Source organism: Engystomops pustulosus, chromosome 3 (genome assembly GCF_040894005.1).
Source record: "Engystomops pustulosus chromosome 3, aEngPut4.maternal, whole genome shotgun sequence".
Classification (NCBI taxonomy): Eukaryota; Metazoa; Chordata; class Amphibia; order Anura; family Leptodactylidae; genus Engystomops; species Engystomops pustulosus.
This window is the reverse complement of record NC_092413.1, coordinates 76,926,518-76,950,308: the sequence shown is the minus strand read 5'-3', so window position 1 is coordinate 76,950,308 and position 23,791 is coordinate 76,926,518. Positions and strand designations below refer to the sequence as shown.

At 44.1% G+C, this 23,791-nt stretch overlaps 1 protein-coding gene across 4 annotated transcripts in view; it reads right to left on the bottom strand.

Moving 5' to 3' along the window:
- The window catches only part of KMO (kynurenine 3-monooxygenase), a 191,393-nt gene that overhangs the window by 71,372 nt on the left and 96,230 nt on the right, over positions 1-23,791 (bottom strand). The gene's annotated exons all lie outside the window — the stretch shown is intronic.

Sequence of the window (23,791 nt, the reverse complement as noted above, 5' to 3'; positions counted from 1 at the left end):
TCGGAGGAGGAGGCGGAGGAGGGGTGGGAGGAGGAGGAGGCATAGTAGGCCTTTGAGACCTGGACCGAGGTAGGCCCCGCAATCCTCGGCGTCGGCAGTATATGACCAGCCCCAGGGTCAGACTCGGTCCCAGCCTCCACCAAGTTAACCCAATGAGCCGTCAGCGATATATAGTGGCCCTGCCCGGCAGCACTCATCCACGTGTCCGTGGTCAGGTGGACCTTGTCAGAAACGGCGTTGGTCAGGGCACGGATGATGTTCTCTGACACGTGCTTGTGCAGGGCTGGGACGGCACATCGGGAAAAGTAGTGGCGGCTGGGGACCGAATACCGGGGGGCGGCCGCTGCCATGAGGTTTCGAAAGGCCTCGGTCTCTACCAGCCTATAGGGCAGCATCTCCAGGCTAAGCAGTTTGGAGATGTGGACGTTGAGGGCTTGGGCGTGTGGGTGGGTTGCACTATACTTCCTTTTGCGCTCCAGCGTCTGGGGTATGGAGAGCTGAACGCTGGTGGATGCTGTGGAGGATCGTGGAGGCGAAGATGGGGTTTTCGCACGGGAGGTGTTTGGGCCGGGGTCCTGGGCAGGGGGCTGACTAGCAGATGACACAGGGGAAGGAGCAGTGGTGTGCCCGGCCGGAGGTGAACTGGCTTGGTGCCATTGAGTGGGGTGTTTAGCATTCATATGCCTGCGCATACTGGTGGTAGTTAAGCTAGTAGTGGTGGAACCCCTGCTGATCCTGGTTTGGCACAGGTTGCACACCACAGTCCGTCGGTCATACGGTGTTTCTTTAAAGAACCTCCAGACTTCTGAAAATCTAGCCCTCGCCACGGGAGCTTGACTACGGGAAACATTCGGCGCTGATGCACCAGCTCTGGCCCTGCCTCTCCGTCTGGCCCCACCACTGCCTCTTCCAACCTGTTCTGCTATAGGACTCGCCTCCGTCTCAGAAGCACTGTGTTCACCCGGCCTATCAACCCAGCTTGGGTCTGTCACCTCATCATCCTCCGATCCCTCAGTCTGCTCCCCCCTCGGACTTCCTGCCCTGACAACAACTTCACCACTGTCTGACAACCGTGTCTCCTCATCGTCCGACACCTCTTTACACACTTCTTCCACTACGTCAATAATGTCATCATCACCCACAGACTGCGACCGGTGGAAAACCTGGGCATCGAAAAATAGCTCAGCAGCAACCAGACAAGTGGTTTGTGACTGTGGGAAGAGTCCAGAAAACAGTTCCTCAGAGTATGCTGGTTCAAATGCAAAATTTTGCTGGGAGGGGGCAGACTGGGGGGAAGGAGGCTGAGGTGGAGGAGCTGGAGGAGTGCTGATTTCGGTGACATGGGTGGACTGCGTGGAAGACTGACTGGTTGACAAATGGCTAGAAGCATTGTCCGCAATCCACGACATCACCTCTTCGCACTGTTCTGGCCTCAACAGTGCTCTACCACGAGTCCCAGTAACTTGAGACATGATGAACCTAGGGAGTGTAGCTCTGCGGCGTTCCCCTGCTCCCTCATCAGCAGGTGGTGTCTCACCCCGCCCAGGACCACGGCCTCTGACCCCTGCAGTAGTTGGACGCCCACGTCCACACCCTCGTCCTCTACCCCTAGCCCTTGGGTTAAACATTTTCCAAATTAAAATGTAAACTTTAAATTATTATTTTTTTTTTAAACAAAATGATGCTATCCTATTGCTATGGCTAGTTTCTAACCTACACTGACAGCACACAACTGGATTTTGTGCTGTGCCTGGTGACTTTGAGTTATGAAAATAAATAAACATAAAAAAAATAAATCAGAAGACTGTGCCTAATTCAAATCAAACCCCTAATAAATTTTCCCACTTCGGTGTTTAAGGTGGATATGTGTGTCACTAAGAGCTAAACACAATGGTCGCAAGTCTCCCAGCAAATTCCTCACAATATGGTACTAGCTGCACTACTAGTGGCAGCAAGCCCAGCCACAAGCAAACCAAAAAAAGTAAAATATAACGCTATTGTAGGCCTAAATAAGCCGTTGGGGTTCTCCTATGGCTATTTTCTAGCCTACACTGAAAGCACACTGCTTTGCCAGATTACTTTGAGTTATAAAAATAAATAAACATAAAAAAAAATAAATCAGCAGACTGTGCCTAATTCAAATCAAACCCCTAATAAATTGTCCCACTTCGGTGTTTGAGGTGGATATGTGTGTCACTAAGAGCTAAACACAACGGTTGCAAGTCTCCCAGCAAATTCCTCACAATATGTTACTAGCTGCACTACTAATGCCAGCAAGCCCAGCCACAAGCAAACAAAAAAAAGTAAAATATAACGCTATTGTAGGCCTAAGTAAGCCGTTGGGGTTCTCCTATGGCTATTTTCTAGCCTACACTGAAAGCACACTGCTTTGCCAGATTACTTTGAGTTATAAAAAGAAATAAACGTAAAAAAAAAATAAATCAGAAGACTCTGTCTAATTCAAATCAAACCCCTAATAAATTGTCCCACTTTGGTGTTTAAGGTGGATATGCGTGTCACTAAGAGCTAAACACAACGGTAGCAAGTCTCCCTGCAAATTACTCACAATATGGTACTAGCTGCACTACTAATGGCAGCAAGCCCAGCCACAGGTAAACCAAAAAGAAGTAAAATAAAACATTAATGTAGCCCTAAGAAGGGCTGTTGGGTTTTTGTAGAATCACTCCTGCCTAACACTATTCTAATAGAACACCCTAACGCTTTCCCTGACCAGCAGCAGCTCTCTCCCTAGCGGCATCCAGACAGAGAATGATCCGAGCTGCGCGGGCAGGGGCTAGTCTATTCCACCTACACCTGATCAGGCCAGTCAACCACTGCTATCGACGTGTAAGGGTACCACGTCATGCTGGGTGGAGTGCAGAGTCTCCTGGCTTGTGATTGGCTCTGTTTCTGGCCGCCAAAAATCACAACGGCAGGAGATGCCATTTTCTCGAACGGGCAAAGTATTCGTCCGAGCAACAAGCAGTTTCGTATACGCTAATGCTCGAACGAGCATCAAGCTTGGATGAGTATGTTCGCTCATCTCTACATGTAACCGAAGAAATATCTCAAAATCACTTTAGTAAGTTAACCCCTTAAGGACGCAGGGTTTTTCCCCTCATTTTTCGCTCTCCACCTTCAAAAATCCATAGCTTTTTCATTTTTCCATGTACAGAGCTGTGTGAGGGCTTATTTTGTGCGTAACAAATTTTACTTTCCCATGATGTTACTTATATTATATTTTGATAGATTGGCCGTTTTGGGACGAGGCGATACCTAATATGTTTGTGATTTTTACTGTTTATTATGTTTTATATCATTTCTAGGGAAAGGGAATTTCTAAGGGGCAGTGTTTTTCAACCTTTTTTGAGCCGCGGCACACTTTTTATACTTAGAAAATCCTGGGGCACACCACCAACCAAAATAGCACAAAATGACACTAAAACAGTCATATTATACATATAGTTAATAATATAGATTCTAAATTTATTTTACTCACTCAGTGAATGAGTGTGAAACCTCTTCCTCAACAGTTCTCAGTTTCTCCCTGTTTTTAGTATATGATGCTGATTATTATGTGGCTCATATACTGCAAAATAAAGGGGTACTATGAGAAGTACTATGGCCATGAGGCCAGAGTACAAGAGCCAGCTCATATACTCAGCATATCAGCTGGTACTTGTAGTACTCCAGCCTCATGACTATAGTATTTCTCACTTTACATCACTGCGAATTGCCGGGAAACAAAACACAGGGGGCACCATAGTTTGGGGAACTTCCCCCCGGCACACCCGACCATGTGTCGCGGCACACAGGTTGAAAATCTCTGCTCTAGGGTACATTAACCTTAGATGGTCAGATCGTTCCTACCATATACTGCAATACTACTGTAATACTACTGTATTGCAGTATATGGCGTTTTTGCTTATGATTCATTACAATAAGCCACTGGCTCATTGTAACAAATCTACAGTAACCATGCAGCCTAGGGTCAGGTTAACACCCGCGATCGGTGCAAGCATTGACCGCGGGTGATAGCGATGGGTCTTTGCTGCAATATGTAGCAAAGCCCATCTCTGTATGAAGAGGGCTCAGACCGTGAGCCCTCTTCATACACCCTTCATAGCTCTGTGGCTGATATATCCATCACAGAGCTTGAAGGGGTTAAAAGGGGTTGACCACTTTACCTCATGTTTTTTGTAATGTGTAAGTGTGGGAGGCAGGATACTAGGTAATTTACCAATATACATCTATTAAAATACTTAATATGTAAATTGAAGCCACATGGGCACATTGAAGCCACAGGAGAATGGGCAGACTGGTTCGAGCACCGGGGGCCACTCCTTTCAGCTAAGAACAGGAAACTGAGGCTACAATTTGCACAAGCTCATCGAAATTGGACAGTAGAAGATTGGAAAAACGTTGCCTGGTCTGATGAGTCTCGATTTCTGCTGCGACATTCGGATGGTAGGGTCAGAATTTGGCGTCAACAACATGAAAGCATGGATCCATCCTGCCTTGTATCAACGGTTCAGGCTGGTGGTCGTGGTGTCATGGTGTGGGGAATATTTTCTTGGCACTCTTTGGGCCCCTTGGTACCAATTGAGCATCGTTGCAACGCCACAGCCTATCTGAGTATTGTTGCTGACCATGTCCATCCCTTTATGACCACAATGTACCCAACATCTGATGGATACTTTCAGCAGGATAATGCGCCATGTCATAAAGCTGGAATCATCTCAAACTGGTTTCTTGAACATGACCATGTGTTCACTGTACTCAAATGGCCTCCACAGTCACCAGATCTCAATCCAATAGAGCATCTTTGGGATGTGGTGGAACGTGAGATTCGCATCATGGATGTGCAGCCGACAAATCTGCGGCAACTGTGTGATGCCATCATGTCAATATGGACCAAAATCTCTGAGGAATGCTTCCAGCACCTTGTTGAATCTATGCCACGAAGAACTGAGGCAGTTCTGAAGGCAAAAGGGGGTCCAACCCATTACTAGCATGGTGTACCTAATAAAGTGGCCGGTGATTGTATATTGGCAGGGTTAGACTGTGGTGACTAGGGCCAACCAGTGACATTTATTCTGGGGGGCCACCAAGTTCTTCCTGGATATGGGCAAGCACCCCCCATGCATATTTTCATTCTGGATGTTTTCACACATTACATTTTTTGTTATATTTTCAATGCATTGGGAAAGACTATCCCATTCCACTTTCATTTAAATGCATGTCTTTTTGCCATTCTGTTGTGATGCAATGCTGTTAGAAATTTGTGAGATTTTTAAAAGCGCAAAACAAAAGCAAAAATGCAAGCAGAACCCGCTAGCACCTACGGAAATCTAATTGGGTTAATGCGTGGAAGAGCAAAGAAAGGGCCTCTCGTTGTGCCTGGTGGGAATGCTGGGTTGTCCACGATCAGATATAGGGGTCCTCTCTGATCGATCAGGGATAGGTTCTGTCCTGTCCCTTTCATAATTCACAAGGTATGAACTGTAGTGAAGGAGAGGGGGTGGGGTCTCTAGTCTTTGAGGTCCGGGTCCAAGGAAGGGTTGTTAAGTCCTGGAGACTTATTGTCTGTGCTAGTCCCACCCAAGTCTTGGAGGTTTTAAAGTGGAAAAAGTCTAGGAAGTGGGAGTTGGCTGCCGACCTATTCCCCCATGTCCTCCAGAGTCTGGGTCGATACAGGGACCATAGTAAGGCTCCGAAGCATCTACAAATCTATTTCCAGTATGAGAGCGGTATGTGGATTGGGATAGTTGGTACGAGGTACAGTAGTTGGGGTAGTAGAGTCATCTTGAGGGTGTTAAGTCGCCCAAACCAAGAAAATGTCTTCTTTTTCCAACAGGTTAAGTCTGTTTAAAATCTGGTTAGTAGGGGGACAAAACTGTAAGTAAAGAGGGAGCACAGATCTTTGTCTAATTTAATCACCAGGTATTTTATGCAAGGAGAAAGGAAAAGCAGACCTCAAAGGGGGTAAGGCCACAGGGGGGAGGGAGATATTAAGAGCTTCAGACTTGGTCATATTGATTTTAAAGTTTGACCAATAGCCAAACCTATCCAGCTCACTCATCAGGGAGGTGAAGAAAGTGTGAGGGTCTGTAATGTAAACCAACAGGTCATCAGCAAAGGCTGAACATTTGTACTCCGTTCCGGCAATGTGGACTCCCTGCTGTCTGGGTTATTGAAAATTGCTCCATGACCAATGCGTGTAGGAGCGGGGATAGAGGGCATCCCTGATATGTGCCTTTGTGTATGGAGAAGAGAGCGATAGTATTCCATTGATTTTAAGTCTGGCTGAGGGACTGCTGTAAAGGGAGACAATTTTGGTTGTGAGGTCTGGTCCTTGTCCAATGTTGGCGAGGGTCTGTCTAAGAGAAGGCCAGAGATCCTATCAAAGGCCTTCTCGGCATCTACGGATAGGATCATCATTGGTTTCTGATGAGACTGGCCATAGTGCATAATGTCCAGGGTTTTCAGGGTGTTGTCACGGCCCTCCCTTCCCAGTACGAACCCCACTTGATCTTTATGGATAAGGTCGGCAAAAGAGGATTAAGCCTATTGGGCAAAATTTTTGCTAAGATCTTCGGGACCACATTTAGTAATGAAATGGGATGGTAATTGGAACATGCTTGGGGGTCCTTGCCGGGTTTGGGGATGACCATGTCGTGGGCTGTTGGGGCTTCCGGTTTCTGTCGGAACGGTGCTGAAAGGTGACGTGGGGGGGAGGTAGTGGGGGTTCGTATTGTGGGGTACGGTCGGTATAGTTCTGTGTAGAAGGAGAGGAAGAAGTCTGCTATCTCTATGTACTGTTTTGTTTGGGGAAGATTTAATACTGGGGATAAAGGATTGTGCTATGCGGGTCTTAAGGGCCCTAGCTAGCATGCGTCTGCATTTGTTACCGTTTTTGTAGAACTTGCTACGACAGAATTGTAACAAGCCTTTTCAAGTATGCGTTTAACTTCTAGTCTGGCCGCCTGGAGGTCACGAAATACTTTTTCACAAGGTTATAATCAAGTTACAATATTTACATGATAGAACGATATATATCTTGTAAGAAGAGCACAGTTTTTTGGGGTCTTTTCTATGTGGGATCACTAGATTGCCGCGTGAGAGGTGTAAAGTGTATATAATTTCCCTAGCAACTGTATGGACTACGGAAGCCGCAGGGGGACAGAAGAGCAGGAAAGCACAATTATAATGAAGTTGCCATATTTGCATAGTAAGTATCATAGTAGATCCATGTATATCGAGAGGGCACACTGATTTGAACTTCTTTGGTACGGAATCACTGCATTACTGCGTGAGAGACATAAGCATGTGTGATTGCCCAAGCAACTAGGTGAACTACGGAAGCCGCAGGCGGACAAAAAACCTCTCGCGTTCGTGAGAAGGAGCCCCGGCTGTCTGAAGGATCTGCTTCAACGGGTCGGAGTGTTCGATAGACGGTATTTTCCTCATCGGCATCGGATAGTAAATCCTCGTCGACATCGATAGGTGAATCCACACCAGGTACAGTTGAAACGACCATTAGCACGCATGGAAATCCCAGTGATTAGTTTGCAGTGGGTTTTGTTAAGGTCTTTTCCTTCCTTTAGACAGATTCTTTTACCTCGTTTAAACCATGAGGGTATAGAGAGTCCAACCTAAAAATCCGGTAGGACTCTCTTCGATTTAGTGTTTTCAGTCTATTTTTAGTTTCTTGTGGAATCTGTTCTATTGGAGTGACTTTAATTGCGTCAAAATCTCTCTCATGTTCGAGATGTAGATGTTTTGAGAGGCTTTGTTTCAAGTATCCTATTTTAGTCTTGTGCCTGTGGCCATTCATACGTACTCTAAGGGTTTGGATGGTTCTACCCACGTACTGGAGGCCACAGGCACAATCTACCAGGTAGATGACATAATCTGATGCACACGACAGGGCTTGTCTTATTTTAAAATCTTCTCCTGTTTTGTTCGAGCGAAATCATGTGGCTTTGTGACTAATGATCTCGCAACAGATCATTAGTCACAAATTAACACAATATTCTGTTGATTTTGTGTTTTCACTGCGTTTACATAATCACAATGTTATGAAATTGCGTCCATATTTCGTGTACATTCGATTTACATTGCAAATGAGTTGTGAAAGGAAATGCAATATTACCACAAACACAATATAAATGCAAATTTGATAACATGATGTAAACTTGATGTGAACACACATGCAATGTAAACTCCAAAACACATTGATACCGCAAAAGCGATGTAAACATAAACCGTGATTTAAAAGTATTCACATAACATTTACACAAACAAGATGTTTACATGTTTTTTTACACTAAAATCGGATCTGCGTTTGCCTTACATTTTCAGGTACCCGACATTTGCATTGACATGGTGCTTGAAAGGCGTTTCGGTGGCGGATGCGATTTGTCACACTTACATTGTGTTTACTCTTACAGAGTTTGCTCCACATTCATGTGGCATTTGTGTTAACGCTTACAAAGTGTTTGCACTTGTAGCGTGTTTGCATTTTATTTATGTTTATGCTGCATTTGCATCAAGTTACACTTATGCAGAATTACCATTGTGTTTACACTTACACCCCGTTTGCGTTGCGTTTATGCTTTCGTGTTGGTGCTTACATTGCCTTGCATTTGCTCTTATGCCACATTCATTTACACTTACTTTTATGTGGCATTTGCATTGCGTTTACAATTATGTGGTCTTTGCGTTTATGTCACGTTTACCATTATATTTCCGTAGCATTTGTGTTTATGTCACATTTGCATAGCATTTATGCTTATGTGGCATCTGCATTTATCACATTTAAACTTTCATTTACCTAGTGTCTGAGATTTATGTTGCATCGCAATTTGTTACATTGTTTTTGTATGCAAGGGGTAAACGCAAGGGTCCACGGATCTCATTTGCGTTGGACCTCCCGGCATTTTCAGGGATTGCATGACTGGGACAGGTATTTAGAAGAGGATTGTGTTGCATGCGATCGGATTTCACCGCAATCATGCCGGCTTTCATGCGTCAGAAATTGGGAGGGCGGGTCGTCGGACGATCCAGCGGATTAGGACTGAGTACAGGATTTAATTTTAAAATTGTGTTGCAAGACATGCATTTACATACACCAGGAAAAAGAAGGTGAACTCCAACGGACCTAAGCGGGGAAGTGACAGATGCAGGATATTGGGCGCACCATCTTAGTGAATCGCGCCAGAGTGCTTTATCATCGGAACAATGCACTTGAACTTCTTGTACAGGTAAGTAAATGTGCTCCAGTGTTTCAGCACAGCATCTAGGTGAGCATAAAGAGATCAAACATCTGCCACTGATTGGACAGTTTGAGAAAAGATTAGCATAACACACCCCTCCAGTTCCAGTTCTAGCTCCTCCTCTCTGATCAAACACAGATTACAATGGTTAGATACTGGGACTGATATCTCCACAACCTTGGGGGCTAAAAAGAAAGTGCCCCTGGAGCTTTATAGCAAGCCCTACAGAATAGCGTGTTCATCTCTAAATGTTTAACTTCAGTTGTGGGGGAAATATTTGAGTTTGTTTGAGATCCAATCGTGGAATATCTCACTGTACATAACTTTATAACCCAGTATCAGCATGGGTTTATGAGGGGTCGGTCCTGTCAGACTAATCCAATTGTCTTCTATGAGGAGGTAGATTCTAGACTGGACCTGGGGAGAATGTGGATTTGGAATTTTCAACGGCATTAGGTACAGTGCCGCATAAAAAGGTTGGCACATAAAATGAGATTCCTGGGACTAGGGGCAAATCTGTATTTGGGTTAGCTATTGGTTTAGTGATAGAAAACAATGGGTCATCATTAACCCTTAAAAGACCAAGATTTCTTTTTATTTTTTCATCTACAAAGCTATAAGGATGGTCCTCTTCTTAAGATCACCCAACTTACAGACGACTCCTAGTTCCAAAAAAGGTACTTTAGCCTTAGACTACAATAAACAGGTAAAATAGTTATAAAAGGTGTCTGCAATCAAGCTTTATTGTTAATCCTATTTCTTCTGACAATCCAACATTTTTAAAATCCAATTGTCACAGGGACAACAAAAATTTGGCTGGAGTAAAAAATTATAAAATATACAGTTCCAACTTACATACAAATTCAACTTAAGAACAAACCTACAGAAACTAATCTTGTACATAATCCGAGGACTCCCTTTATGTTGTCTTGTGATATGCTAGACAAGACAAATGTTATGTTCTAGTGCAGTGATGGTGAAATTTTTAGAGATTGAGTGCCTGAAATGAGACCCAAAACACACTAGCTTTTCCCAAAGTGCCAACACAGCAATTTAGGCAGTAATAAACTTACTGCTACCAGAATCTTTGAGCTCCAATCCGACCCTGTCCGCACCTCCTAACTCTTCAGAAAGTACCAGGCAGCACAGGATGGGTCACTTTAAAATAGCAGGGCACTACTTGGTCTGCCTGAGACTGCAGGAATGTGTCATGTCATGCAAACTCTGTGCCTGGGAGACAGCCCGTGTGCCCACAGAGAGGTCTCCAAGTGCTATCTCTGGCACCAGTGCCATAGGTTCGCCACCACTGTTCTAGTGGCACCATTTAATATTCTGTGCTATGTACTGGGAAGGAAAAAAGATTACATAGGTGTGAAGAAACTACAGTTGTGCCATATTCTGATCACAGTGAGACCAACTTTACATAGTTTAGTAATGTAGTAATGTCTCAAAAATTATTTTTAAATAATGCCTTTGACACAAATAATGCCAAAAACTGCCAACGCCTGTAACTTTTTCATACTTCAGTGTTCGGAGCTATGTAAGGTGTCACTGTTTGTGGGGTGAAATAACGTTTTCGTTGATACCAGCTTAAAAACTGTACAACTTTTTATTCAAATTTTTATTTGTGGCACAATGGCAAAAAAGTGGCTTTTCAAACATTTAGACGCCATTTTCCATTACAGAAATAATTGATTTTACGTTTTAATAGAACAGACATTTTGGGATTCAGCAATACCTAACATTTGGCTTATTTTACTTATTTATTTTTATGTGTTCTGGGGAAAGGAGGTGATTTGAGTTAAGTTTTTTTTTTTTTTTAAATGCAATATTATTTAAAATGTTTTTACATTTTTCTCACTATTATTTCATCCTAGGGTACTTGAACTCTTGGGGGGTCTAATCACATCACTGTATTACAGTTAATTGTAGATGTACTGCTTCTATATTACAGTCTGTCTCAGTCAAGCTGTCAGTAATAGGCCAAATTGTGGCCCTCGGATGCACCTTTGAAAAGTCCAGCAAATTCTTTTAGCTGTGTGTGCCAAGCACTTCTTTCTCCAAACTCTCAATGCCTTTTAGCCATGTTAGGTGTAGGCAGGGGTGGACTGGGAATTTAAAGTGACCCTGGAAAAAACTGTAAAAGTGGCCCCACTCTGTGGGCAGGGTCAAAAGAAGCAGGCGTGACCATGTGATGTGGATGGAGTTACTAAACACAAACTGTTTATAGATAGTCTAAATAGACATGTACAGCGTAAAAAAAAAGACTCATACTGCCTCCCTTGTGCAGGATTAAAGCTTCTTTTTTTTTAACCCCTTAATGCTCTGCACCGTAGCTCTACGGCGCAGAGATATAGGGAATGTATGGAGAGGGCTCACGGGCTGAGTCCTCTTCATACAAAGGTGGGGGTTGTTGCATATTGCAGCAAACCCCCACCGCTAATAACCGCGGTCGGTGCTTGCAGCTACTGAACCTTTCGTTGCCGCCGGCAAGTAAAATTTGTTACGCACAAAATAAGCCCTCACACAGGTCTGTAAACATAAAAATGAAAAAGTTATGGATTTTTGAAGGTGGAGAGCGAGAAATTAGCGAAAAAACCCTGCGTCCTTAAGGGGTTAAAGAACACAACTTAATACTGCCTTATATGTATGCAAAAAAGACTACCATATTTTTCGAACTGTAAGGCGCACAAAAAATCCTTTGATTTTCTCAGAACCGTACTTACAGACAACACCTACTGTATAACGTTTAAGAGCTCCACGCCAGAAATTTCCTTCACCAGCCCACACTGTACACCGGGCACAATACCCCACATTGGCTCCTGAAGTGCCATCACGACCAACATTGTGGCCATTCTTCCCTCCCTCCCATTGTGGCAATCCTCATCGGCAGCCTGAGTAAGGAATTTTACCCCTATACCTGCCAGCCCTGTAACAGGGGAAAGAGAGGGAGCCACTGAGAACCCCACAGGAATAACACCCTGCCTGAGGATGGAAAGAGAAGGTGCATAGAGAGACAGCTTAACCCCTGCAGAAACACCCTTGTAACATTAACCGCCAACAGCCCATACCTCTGAGAGATGAGCTCTGTGCACTGGAGACACGTTTGCCTGGAACTGCTGCTGCCTTGAACTGTGCACAAGTCTGCCCCCTGCTGGTCATTCATCCTTATAATCAGGTGCGCCTTATAATCCGGGACACATATGAACCTAGACATTTTAGCAGACATTTATTGACCGTGCGCCTTATAGTCCTACAATACTCTCTCCGATAAACAAGAATGTAACTATTATAATACTGCCCCTAAGTAAAATATATAATAATAATGCATTTTATGTACAAGAAATTAACTAATATAATATTGCCCCAGTGTAGGAGAATATAACTACTATAGTATGTACTAGAATATAACTACTACAATACTGCTCCCTATGTACAGAATATAACTACTATAATACTGCTCTCTTTGTACAAGAATATAACTACAACAATACTGCCCCCAGTATACAGCCAGCCTGGCCCTAGTATATAGCCAGTCAGTCCCCTGTATAAAGCCAGCCAGCCAACCCCCAGTATATAGCCAGCCATCCAACCTCCCATTATATAGCCAGCCATCCACCACCCCCCAGTATATAGCCAGGCTGCTCCCCCAGTAAACAGCCAGCCAGTACCCCTAGTATGCAGCCAGCATGTCCTGCCAGTATACAGCCAGCCAGCCTGCCAGTATACAGCCAGACTGCCAGTATATAGCCAGCCCCCACAGTATACAGACAGCCAGTCCTCTCAGTATACATACAGCCCCTGTATATAGCCAGCCAGCCATCCCCCCTAGTATATGACCAGCCAGTCCCCCAAGTGTATAGCCAGCCAGACCCCCTATTATGCAGCTAGCCAGACCCCCTATTATGCAGCCAGCCAGTCTCCCTAGTATGTAGTCAGCCAGTCCCCCTAGTATACAGCCAGCCAGTCCCTGCAGTATACAGACAGCCACTGTATATAGCCAGCCAGTACTCCCCCCGGTATATGGCCAGCCAGCCCCTCAGTATACAGCCAGCCAGTCCCCCAGTATACAGAAAGTGGCCCCTTAATATATTATCAGCCAGTCCCCCCAGTATACAGCCAGCCCCCATTTATATAGCCAGCCAGTCCCCCAGTATATAGCCAGACAGCCCCCCTCCTGTTTACAGCCAGACAGTCCCACCAGTATATATCCAGCCATTCCCCCAGTAAACAGCCAGCCCCCTGTATACAGCCAGCCTGCCCCCTGTATGCAGTCAGCCATCCTCTCTGTACATAGCCAGCCAGTACCCCCAGCATACAGACAGTCCCCCGGTATACAGCCAGCCAGTCCCGCCAGTATACAGCCAGCCAGTTCCCCCAGTATACAGCCAGCCAGCCCCCCTCTTGTATACAGCCAGCCAGTCCCCAGGTATTTCCCAGGCCTTGCTGTATATAGTCCCCCCTCCTGTATTTTGCCAGCCAGCCCCCCTGTATATAGCCAGATAGTCCCCCTAGTATACAGCCAAGCAGTCCCCCAGTATATAGCCAGCTAGTCTCCCCAGCATACAGCCAGCCAGTCCCCCCAGTATACAGCCAGCCACCCCCCCCCCCAGTATACAGCCAGCCAGCCCACCCAGTACACAGACAGACAGTCCCCCTCCTGTATACAGTCAGCCAGTCCCCAGGTATACGCCAGCCCCCGCTGTATATAGCCAGCCAGCCCTCACAGTATATAGCCATCCAGTTCCCCCCCAGTATATAGCCATCCAGCCCCCCCCCCCATTATACAGCCAGCCAGTTCTCCCAGTATAGAGCCAGCCCACCTGTACACATCCAGTCCCCCTCCCCAGTATATAGCCAGCCAATCTCCCCAGTTTAAACCAGCAGCCCTGTATATATTCATCATGCCCCCCCTCAGTATACAGCCAGCCTGCCCCCCCCTGTATCCAGCCAGTCCCCTCAGTATACAGCCAGCACTCCTGTATACAGACAGCCTGCCCTCTGCCGAGCACATAAAAATAATAAACCATGTACCCACCTTTCTGACACTCCCCTGCTGCTCTGCTACTTGATGCAGTCAGTCAGGCTAGAAGTGACTGCTCCGTGCATGCCGGTGGCTCACGGACTATGACTTCATTTTTCACTGGCCCCACCAGTCCTAGACTGGCCCCTGACTAGTCAGTCCAACTGGATTTCCTCCGGTGGGTCGTATGGCCAGTCCGCCTCTGGGTGTTAGACATCCCTTAGATCGTCCTCCACCCAGCCCCTACAATAGCCATCCTTGTCTCCACATTTCAGAAAGCCTGCGCTTGTATTTCATCATAAACATGGTAGATGTCCCACAGTGGTTCGCTGTCCACATCTTAATCCTCCAAAACAATTGTTTAGGCATCTGGGATATCAGCAGATATTCATTTAGATATATGGGTGGGAGCCTTTGGTTTGTGAGGGGCCCGTGCCCTTTAATATGCTGGCCTTATATGAATGACAGCGCACAAGCGTACAGAGTAGTACTTAAGTCCTTACATCCGAGGACATGTTTTTTGGGGGTCCATGGGACACTTAATCTGCCACTGCTGGGAAATGTGGAGGAGAATCATTATTCATTATTCATTTGACACTGACACTACCACTCCTTCATTCCACACAACCTAGGGTTTGAGCAGACATTTGAATTAATTCAGTACTTATTCAGCTGAATTGAAAGAATTTGTCTTAATAGCTATGGAATTTTTCGTTACAGAATAATTTCTTCATCTTTAATGGCCAGTTCTATTTGAAATTGAAGGGGGCTCCTATGGGAGTCAAATTTTCCCCCTTCCTTGCAAAATATATACATGACCCAAGTTGAAGAATTATACATCTTTTCATCAAATAACCCCTTTTGGTCTTTCATTTAATGGAAGGGAAGATATGACATAAATTAGTACCTACCACCGTGTGGAGGTTGACCTCTGACCCACTGCAGGGACAGAAAACAGAGAGGTTAAAAACCCTCCCTCTACCCCAAACACCAGTGTATTCACCAATAACCAAAAGGAGTGTATAAATGTAACTATATAATTGTAGTGATAAGGCAGGGAAATAATAGGGCCGTCATGGTGGACTAGACTGTAGTATTTTACAAAGGGTTTGACCATGTAGCAGCCTTTCATATCTGGTCGATATAGGCACCTCCTCTCTCTGCCCAGCATGTGGCAGTGGCTCGTGTGGAATGTACTTTGACATTAGTGGGAACAGGAAGACCTTTAACCATATAGCAGTCTTTAATCGCTGTACATAGCCATCTTACAATCGAAGATTTGGAGGATGTCTCCCTGAGAAGGACAGAAAAAGATTTTTATCTATTCTCCAAGGGGCTGTGACCTCTAGATATTTAAGCACTACCCGTCTAACATCTAGAGCAGGGGTAGGGAACCTATGGCTCGGGAGCCAGATATGGCTCTTTTTTTGGCTGCATCCGGCTCTCAGACAGATCTATAACAAATAGTAATGCCTCCGTGTGTCTCTTAGACTGATCACTGGACACAGGCAGCGACGTTACCTCTGCCAACGTCTTTTGTGCGATCCAGGCGCCATCGCTGCCATTGTCTAAGCCTGGGTTAAAGAAAAGAGCTTGGGAGCGATGAGGAGCGATGAGGAGCTGGCTGCAGGGAGCGCAGGTAGGTGACTATTCTTTTTTTTTCTTGCTGTGACTACCTATCTTATAGGAAGCATGTGCTGTAGTTACCTATATATTGGGGGTGCATATGCTGGGGCTACCTATCTACTGGGAGGTATGTACAGGGACTACCTATCTACTGGGAGGCATGCGCATATTGTACCGCTCTTACGGAATAACATTTTAAAATATGTGACTCTTGAAATCAAACATAGTGGGGGGAAATGCATATCCCAATTGGAACTTCCATTCCTGATTTAGCACATCCACTCCCTTGGACTGATCGTGTACTGTCAGGGAGAAAAAGGAGTCCAGTTTGGTGTTTTGACCTGAGGCAAAAAGGTCTGAGGTTTGCCCCATCTCCGAACAATGTCCTGAAAGACTTCCTAACTCAGTAACAATTCATTTGGGTCTATCTGATGACGACTCGGGGAATCCGCCATACAGTTCTCCTCTCCTTTGAGATGAAAAGCTGAAATGGAAAGTACATTTCTCTTGGCCCACTTGCAAATTCTGTCCGAAACTTGGAGGAGCTTCCCTGACCTGGTACCTCCCACTTCTCAATTAAAACACTATGTCACTATGATGGCCTATTTAAGGAAACAGGAAGCTTAAATAGTCTCCCATGCAGCAGCTTGTTCTCTTAAGTTTATGATTCCTTTGTCATTGAGGTAGGCCATCTCCCTTGGACATAGCCCTCTGGAAGTTTTGTTCCCCAGCTCCAGAGACTTGCATCTGTCTGTAGACAGACCACTGGCCATTGTTTCCAAGAAACCCCTATTTCTAGGTTCCTCATATTTTTCCACCATACAAGGGAGATTTTTACTTCTGAAAGAATATTTACTAACCGATCTAAAGACCGAGTTTAATGATCCCATTTCTTCAACAGCCAGCTCAGTAGAGTCCTTGAATGATACTGACTCCAATGGACACACTTTATTGTGGCTTTCATTAGGCCTAGTAATCTCATTATCTTCCTGATAAAGTACACCTGAGATGAAAGGAAGTGATTTACCTGGTTACTAGACATGCTTTCCTTTGTTCTGGAGGGAAGGATTTTTGTACTGACAAGTCCAGGAGTATGCCCAGGAATACTTTCCTCTTTTCTGGGATAAGACATGATTTCTCCCTGTTGATGATCCATCCTAGGTTCTCAATAAATTTCAGGCAGAAATCTCTGCTTTTAGTTAATTTGAACTCTGTATCTTCAATTATCAGAAAGTCATCCAAATATGGAATTACTAGGTGACCTAATTCCCTTGGAGCCGCCACTACCTCCACCATCAGTTTTGTGAAAATATGTGGTGCCGAGGAGCTTCCAGATGGGAGGGCTACAAATTGATAATCTATGACCTGACTGTTGGGGGACTCCATCGCAAACCTTAGAAGGATTTGAGAGCACTGGTGAATAGGGACGTGGTAATATGAGTCTTTCAAGTCCAGAGTACCCATATAAGCATCCTTTTTTGTTATTGTTGTAACTAATTTTAAACTCTCCATTTTGCACCGCATGTATTTGAGCCACTTGAAATTTTCGATTTATAATTAGTCTGTGGGTCCCATTGGTTTTTTTTTTTATCAGGAATAACGGAGAATAGTGTCCTGTTTTAAGTAGAGATCTTGGTATTTAGGTAACCACCCCTAGTCCCATTAATTCCTAGACCTTCTTCCACATGAGTTTTGTAAAGTTGCTGGAATTTTGACTTGATATTATGAATTTTGATGGTGGGGAGGAAATAAGATGTATTTTGCAGTCCTCTTAAATTAATTTTAGTATCCAGCTGTTTTGGGTTACTGACTTCCATTGTGGATTGTAGAAGCCCCCTCCCACTCTGGAGTCATTCATTTTTGTTCTGTTCTGGAAGCAGGGTTGAGGATAAATCTCCTTCCCTTGCCCCCTTTGAGGTAACTCCACCTGCCTCCTTTTCCTTTCCCCCTGGCGGCCGAATATTACCCCCCAGGAAAAGAAAAACTTCCTATCCGGTTCTTCTATTTCAAACCCTGGATCTATGTCTGCAGAACCTACAGCCGAGCATGAGGCCCAGCTCCAGAATGAGAGGGGTAGGGCAGAGAAAAGGAATGCCGGACCCCATTGGAACCAGGCATACATTCTAAATCCTGCCCTCCCCATGATAGAGGAGGAGGCCTCTCATGGTTTCATCTGCAGGGACAGGAAAAACACTAGTGTCAGGGGTAGTGGGAAGGGTTTTTAGCCTCTCTCAGTTTCCTGTCCCTGCAGTCAACCTCCATGTGGTCGTCATGGGGGACGACATGGAAATAGATGATTTAGTGTGGATTTCGGGTGGCACAGACGCAAATTTTGAGACATCATGCTAAAGGTAAACACAGATAATATTTAAAGGTGTATTCCAGGATCCAGGGCCGGTCATGTGATCACCACTATGTTAGGCTGTAGTCGGTTGGTTGCAGTGCATCCAGTATGGCCAGTTTTGTGGTGAAGGCAGTTACACATCAATACTATGGTAACAGAGCAGGGCAGTCTGTTACATCATCACTGGGAGCAGAGCACAAGAGGTAGGAGGAGTTACTGAGAACTAAAGGATCATGGAACTTGTGGTTTCCAGTGGCGGCCACCTTGGTGATAACTCCACCTACTTTAGAGAGGCCATAAATTTTGTAAATCATAAAATCAAACTATTTAAGCTCTGTTTTGTGCCTAATGACGTTGAGTATTGTTGTATTCATTTATTTATATCATCATGGGTTTTTGTGTCAGATGTTCATATTCCTGGAATACCCCTTTAAGATTTACCCATTAGTATGGTGGTGCTCAGATTTCGTTTCTGGATCTTGTGTTGTGGAGTTACAAAGATAAGATCATGGTATCCCCTTAGAGAAAGGAAATATCAGGATACTTTTATTAGCTTCTTTGTGTCATCCAAATCATGAAGTAAACAACATATTGTACAGAGAAATTATAATAAGGAGAAATTGTACTGATGATTTGCAGTTTGAGGGGAACTTAATATGATGAAGGAGAGACTTACGTGCAGACAATATAATATACTATACTACAGAGGGCTGGCAGGCTAAAAAACTACGAGGAGCTTGCAGGCTATATACTACAGGGGCTAGCAGGCTATATACTACAGGAACTTTCAGGCTATATACTACAGGGGCTGGCAGGCCATATACTACAGGGGGCTGGCACGCCATATACTACAGGAGGCTGGCACGCCATATACTACAGGGGGCTGACAGGCTATATACTACAGGGGGCTGGCAAGCTATATACTACAGGGGGCTGGCAGGCTATATACTACAGGGGGCTAGATGGCTATATACTGGGGATGCTGTGACCAATGTATTTCCCACCCTCAGCTTATACTCAAGTCAATAGGTTTTTCCAGTTCTTCTGTCAAAATTAGGGGTCTTGGCTTATACTGGGGTCGGCTTATACTCGAGTATAGACAAATTTTGAAAGATGTTGAAAAACACATCCAGGGAATTAATAGAATGGACCTACTATTAGCTAAGAACAAGAAGTGTTTAGTATCAATCCAGAATTATGGTAATGTCTACTTCTCTACTATGTATAGCAACCAGTTTCCTAATATAAAAAATATTTATAATAATAACATTTTAATAATAATATTAATAATAATAATATACTGCATGAATTATGTACGGTGATAGACAGACCGTTATTTTTAATATTTGAAGATTCACTGAGGACTGGTTATGTTCCACAGGATTGGCGCATAGCAAATGTGGTACCAGTATACAAAAAAGGATCAAATAACGATCCTGGAAACTACAGACCCGTGAGTCTAACTGCTGTGGTGGGGAAAATATTTGAGGGGTTTGTTAGAGATGCTATCCTGGAGTATCTCACTGTGCATAACCTTATAACCCAGCGTCAGCATGGGTTTATGAGAGATCGGTCCTGTCAGACTAATCTGATTGGTTTCTACATGGAGGTAAGTCCAAGACTGGATCTGGGGGAAGCTGTGGATGTTGTATATCTGGACTTTTCAAAGGCATTTGACACCGTGCCACATAAAAGGTTGGTATATAAAATGAGACTGCTGGGAATAGGAGAAAATCTGTGTATTTGGGTAAGTAATTGGCTTAGTGATAGAAAACAGAGGGTGGTCATTAATGGCACATTCTTAGATTGGGTTTGGCGTTACCAGTGGAGTGCCACAGGGGTCAGTATTGGGGCCACTTCTTTTTAATATTTTTATTAATGACCTTGTAGTGGGTTTACACAGTCAAGTTTCAATATTTGCAGATGATACTAAGCTGTGTAAAGTAATAAATACTGAGGTCGATAGTTTAGCATTACAGAGGGATTTGTGTAAGCTTGAGGAGTGGGCATAGAAATGGTTGATGAGGTTTAATGTAGATAAATGTAAAGTTATGCACTTGGGCAATGGAAACAAAAAGTATAATTATGTTCTAAATGGTCAATTACTTAATAAAACTGGAGCTGAAAAGGACTTGGGGGTATTGGTGGATGGTAAACTTAATTTTAGTGACCAGAGCCAGGCGGCTGCTGCTAAAGCAAAAAAAAAATTATGGGATGTATCAAGAGAGGAATAGATTCTCATGATAAAGACAGTTTGTCCTTATACAAATCCCTGGTCAGACCACACATGGAATATTGTGTACAGTTTTGGGCACCAGTGTATTAAAAGGTAGATATAGTAGAGCTGGAACGGGTGCAGAGGAGAGCAACCAGGATTATTAGGGGAATGGAGGAACTAGAATACACTGACAGATTAAAAATTTTTGGATTATTCAGTTTAGAAAAAAGACGACTGAGGGGAGACCTCATTACAATGTACCAATACCTGAACGGACAGTACAAAGATCTTTTTATACCTAGGCCTGTGACCAGGACAAGGGGGCATCCTCTACGCCTAGAGGAGAGGCGATTTTACCATCAACATAGACAAAGGTTCTTTACTCTATGAGCAGTGAGACTATGGAACTCTCTGCCGCAGGAGGTTTTTATGGCGGACTCTATGTACATGTTCAAGAGAGGCCTGGATACCTTTCTGGAGAGAAAAAAAATTACAGGTTATGGGGATAAAACATTTATTTAATTCTTAAAGGTTGGACTTGATGGACTTGCGTCTTTTTCCAGCCTTATATACTATGATACTAAAAAAATATTTTAAAAACTCCATTTACCTATCCTGAATCAGGATCCAGAAGTACACAAAATTATGTAATCAGGTGTCAGATTAATTTCCAAACATGCCCCCACACTTGGTAATAGAATTATCTATCTAGGAACTCCATATTAGATTCTATTGGTTTCTATAAATGTGGCCATGTACATAGACAAGTGTGTGCCATTCCTAACCAAATCTGTTTAATAAAACACAACTGGAATCCAATTAAGTAGTAGAACCATCTCAAGGAGGATCAGAAGGAAATACACAGCATGTGATTTTAATACAAGTGTCACAGTATAGCGTCAGAATACTTTTGATACTTGGGATATTTCAGTTTTTCTGATTTAATAAATTAAGAAAAATATCTACATTTAAATTTTTTTCTGTAAAGATGTGTGCAGAGCAGGGGCATCACTAGGTCGTCAGATCCATGGCTTGTGTCCCAGACCTTTTTGCCTTCGCCCCGAATGTCCCAGGTCAGCAGACACTCATCCCGCTGCCCAGGCAAATTTACCCCCTCTCTTCTGCATCCTTAGGGCATAGATAGTAATGAGCACTGTAGTGGATCTGGGGCATGTTACAGATTTCTTTCGGGGACAATAAAGGGGACTCTGGCTACACTACTAGGGTGTAGAGAACTTCTAAGTGGAGGCTGTGGGGCACATTACAGGGGGTTTGGGGACATTACTGGTGGCTCTTAAGAGATTGGGGAGGCTGTCGTGAACATTACTTGGAGATGTGGGAGACCTCTTAGTGGAGGCTGTGAGGCACATTACAGTGGGATCTGGGAGACACTACAGAGGGCTTGGGGGAACTTTTTTGTGGAGGAAAATAAGGGTCTGTGAGGACTTTAGGGCTGTGGGGGACTTCCTAGTGTGGCCTCTGGGGACATTACTTATTGTAGGTATTATTAGGTGAGGGACTCCTTTATGTTGGCATGATTTGGCAGGGCATTATTTAATTTTGGGTCACATTGAGGGCAAATTAGTTGTGGACCACATTTAGTAAGTATAGATTGCAGTCTAACTTGTTAGTGCAAGGTTAGGGAATATTGGGTGTGTGGCACAATGATTTAATGTAATGTAAAATGAGGCCATATATTTGTCAGGATTTTAACCGGCGTAATGTGGCCTTTCTAGTCGGTTCCCTAACATCATGCTATGTAGTCTGATTATTTTGTCTTTTTGTTCCTGATGTTTCTGAATTACCAGCTGGTGTTTTTACGTCAGCTGTATTCATTTCTATAATCCTATCAGGACTAGTCGGGCACCATTTATTGCTTGTTTTATCATTCAGTATTTGCTAGGTATTGTTGCATTTGCAGCTTATCCTCAGTTCTGTTTTGAATCAATATTTATACTAACTAAGTAGTTTGTTTCTTTGACTGTGGTGAGAGAATCTGTGAAGTTTCTTTTCTCTTATATTCACTCACCACTTTCCTGTCTGTTCCCCTTTGTCCGTTTATTTTCTAGTGAGTGTTTTTGGACCTGTTACCCACTGTTCCTGTCCTCTCTATTGCCCTTATTCCTGCATTCAATCTCGGTTGCGTGTTTGTGTGGTTGCAGGGGTTGCTTGTTTGCCAATTTTTTACTTGCAGCAATTGATTCATTTGGGGTGGCCCGAACACCAGACCCTAGTATCCTTTAGTGCTTTTCCCTACTATGTGAAAAGGTCTTTGTGTTCAGAGAGAGAAAAGTTGTCAGGTCCGGATAAGCTGCAGGAGTAAGGAACAGCTTTCCCTTCCCTGTTTCCCTAGTTCCTGCTGCTCTCTTTATACGGTTTTCTGCTTCCTTGTAAACTGTGACAATACTTTGGCAGGGGCAGTAATTTTAGGCTCATTATGAAGTGTGCAGGCCACAAAGGGGACCTGTGTGTAAACCAGAAAGTGTCTGTGTCAGTTTTGTGTCACAGTGGCACTATGCCCGACAAGACAAAACATGTGACACAATTCTTCAGCATTAACAAGGTGCACCAAAAAAAAATGGTTAATTCTGCCAAAGCAGTGCAGGGGGTGCCAGATTCATGTAGACCATGAGATACATTTCATGAATCTGTCGCACACTGAACACTCCACAGACAAACTGCAATATTTTTGATAAATTAGGCCTTTTTCACATGATTGTATATAGTGGCCATATGCTAGCCATTTGAACAGCCACCAGCATATGGCTGCCTTAGTTGTGCTTTGTGCACGCTATGGTGAGCACACTTATGTATCACTGTGCAGTCACCGGTAAAAAGAACTTTCGCCATAAGTATGGCCAAGCTGCGCAGCTTCTTAAGGAAAGGGGAGGGGTGAGGAGCATTTACCCCTCTACTTCCCCAGCCCAACAGTCCTGGCCTACAGCTTACATGTGTGTGAAAGGGGCCCTACAGTAAAAGATGGAGAGTGTTAGGGGTAGTGGCCATATAACACTGTTAGGGGACCAAGATGTAGGGACAATGAAGAACAGGGATGACATGTGGCTGGATGAGGAGACATGGTGATGCTCGGCCTAAAAGAGAAGACAGAGAACTACTACAGCCAAAGGACATGTCACCTTCAGACACTGGATGTAGTAAAAGGTAGGGATTTCTCCAGTTTTTTCTGTAGATGTAAATATTATACAGTTGTTATTGTCGCTACTACACTTGAAGGGGGTTGTGTAGAGGAATGGGAATTACTGAAAGTTCGGAACATATGCATTGAGGCCCGTGCCTTGGTT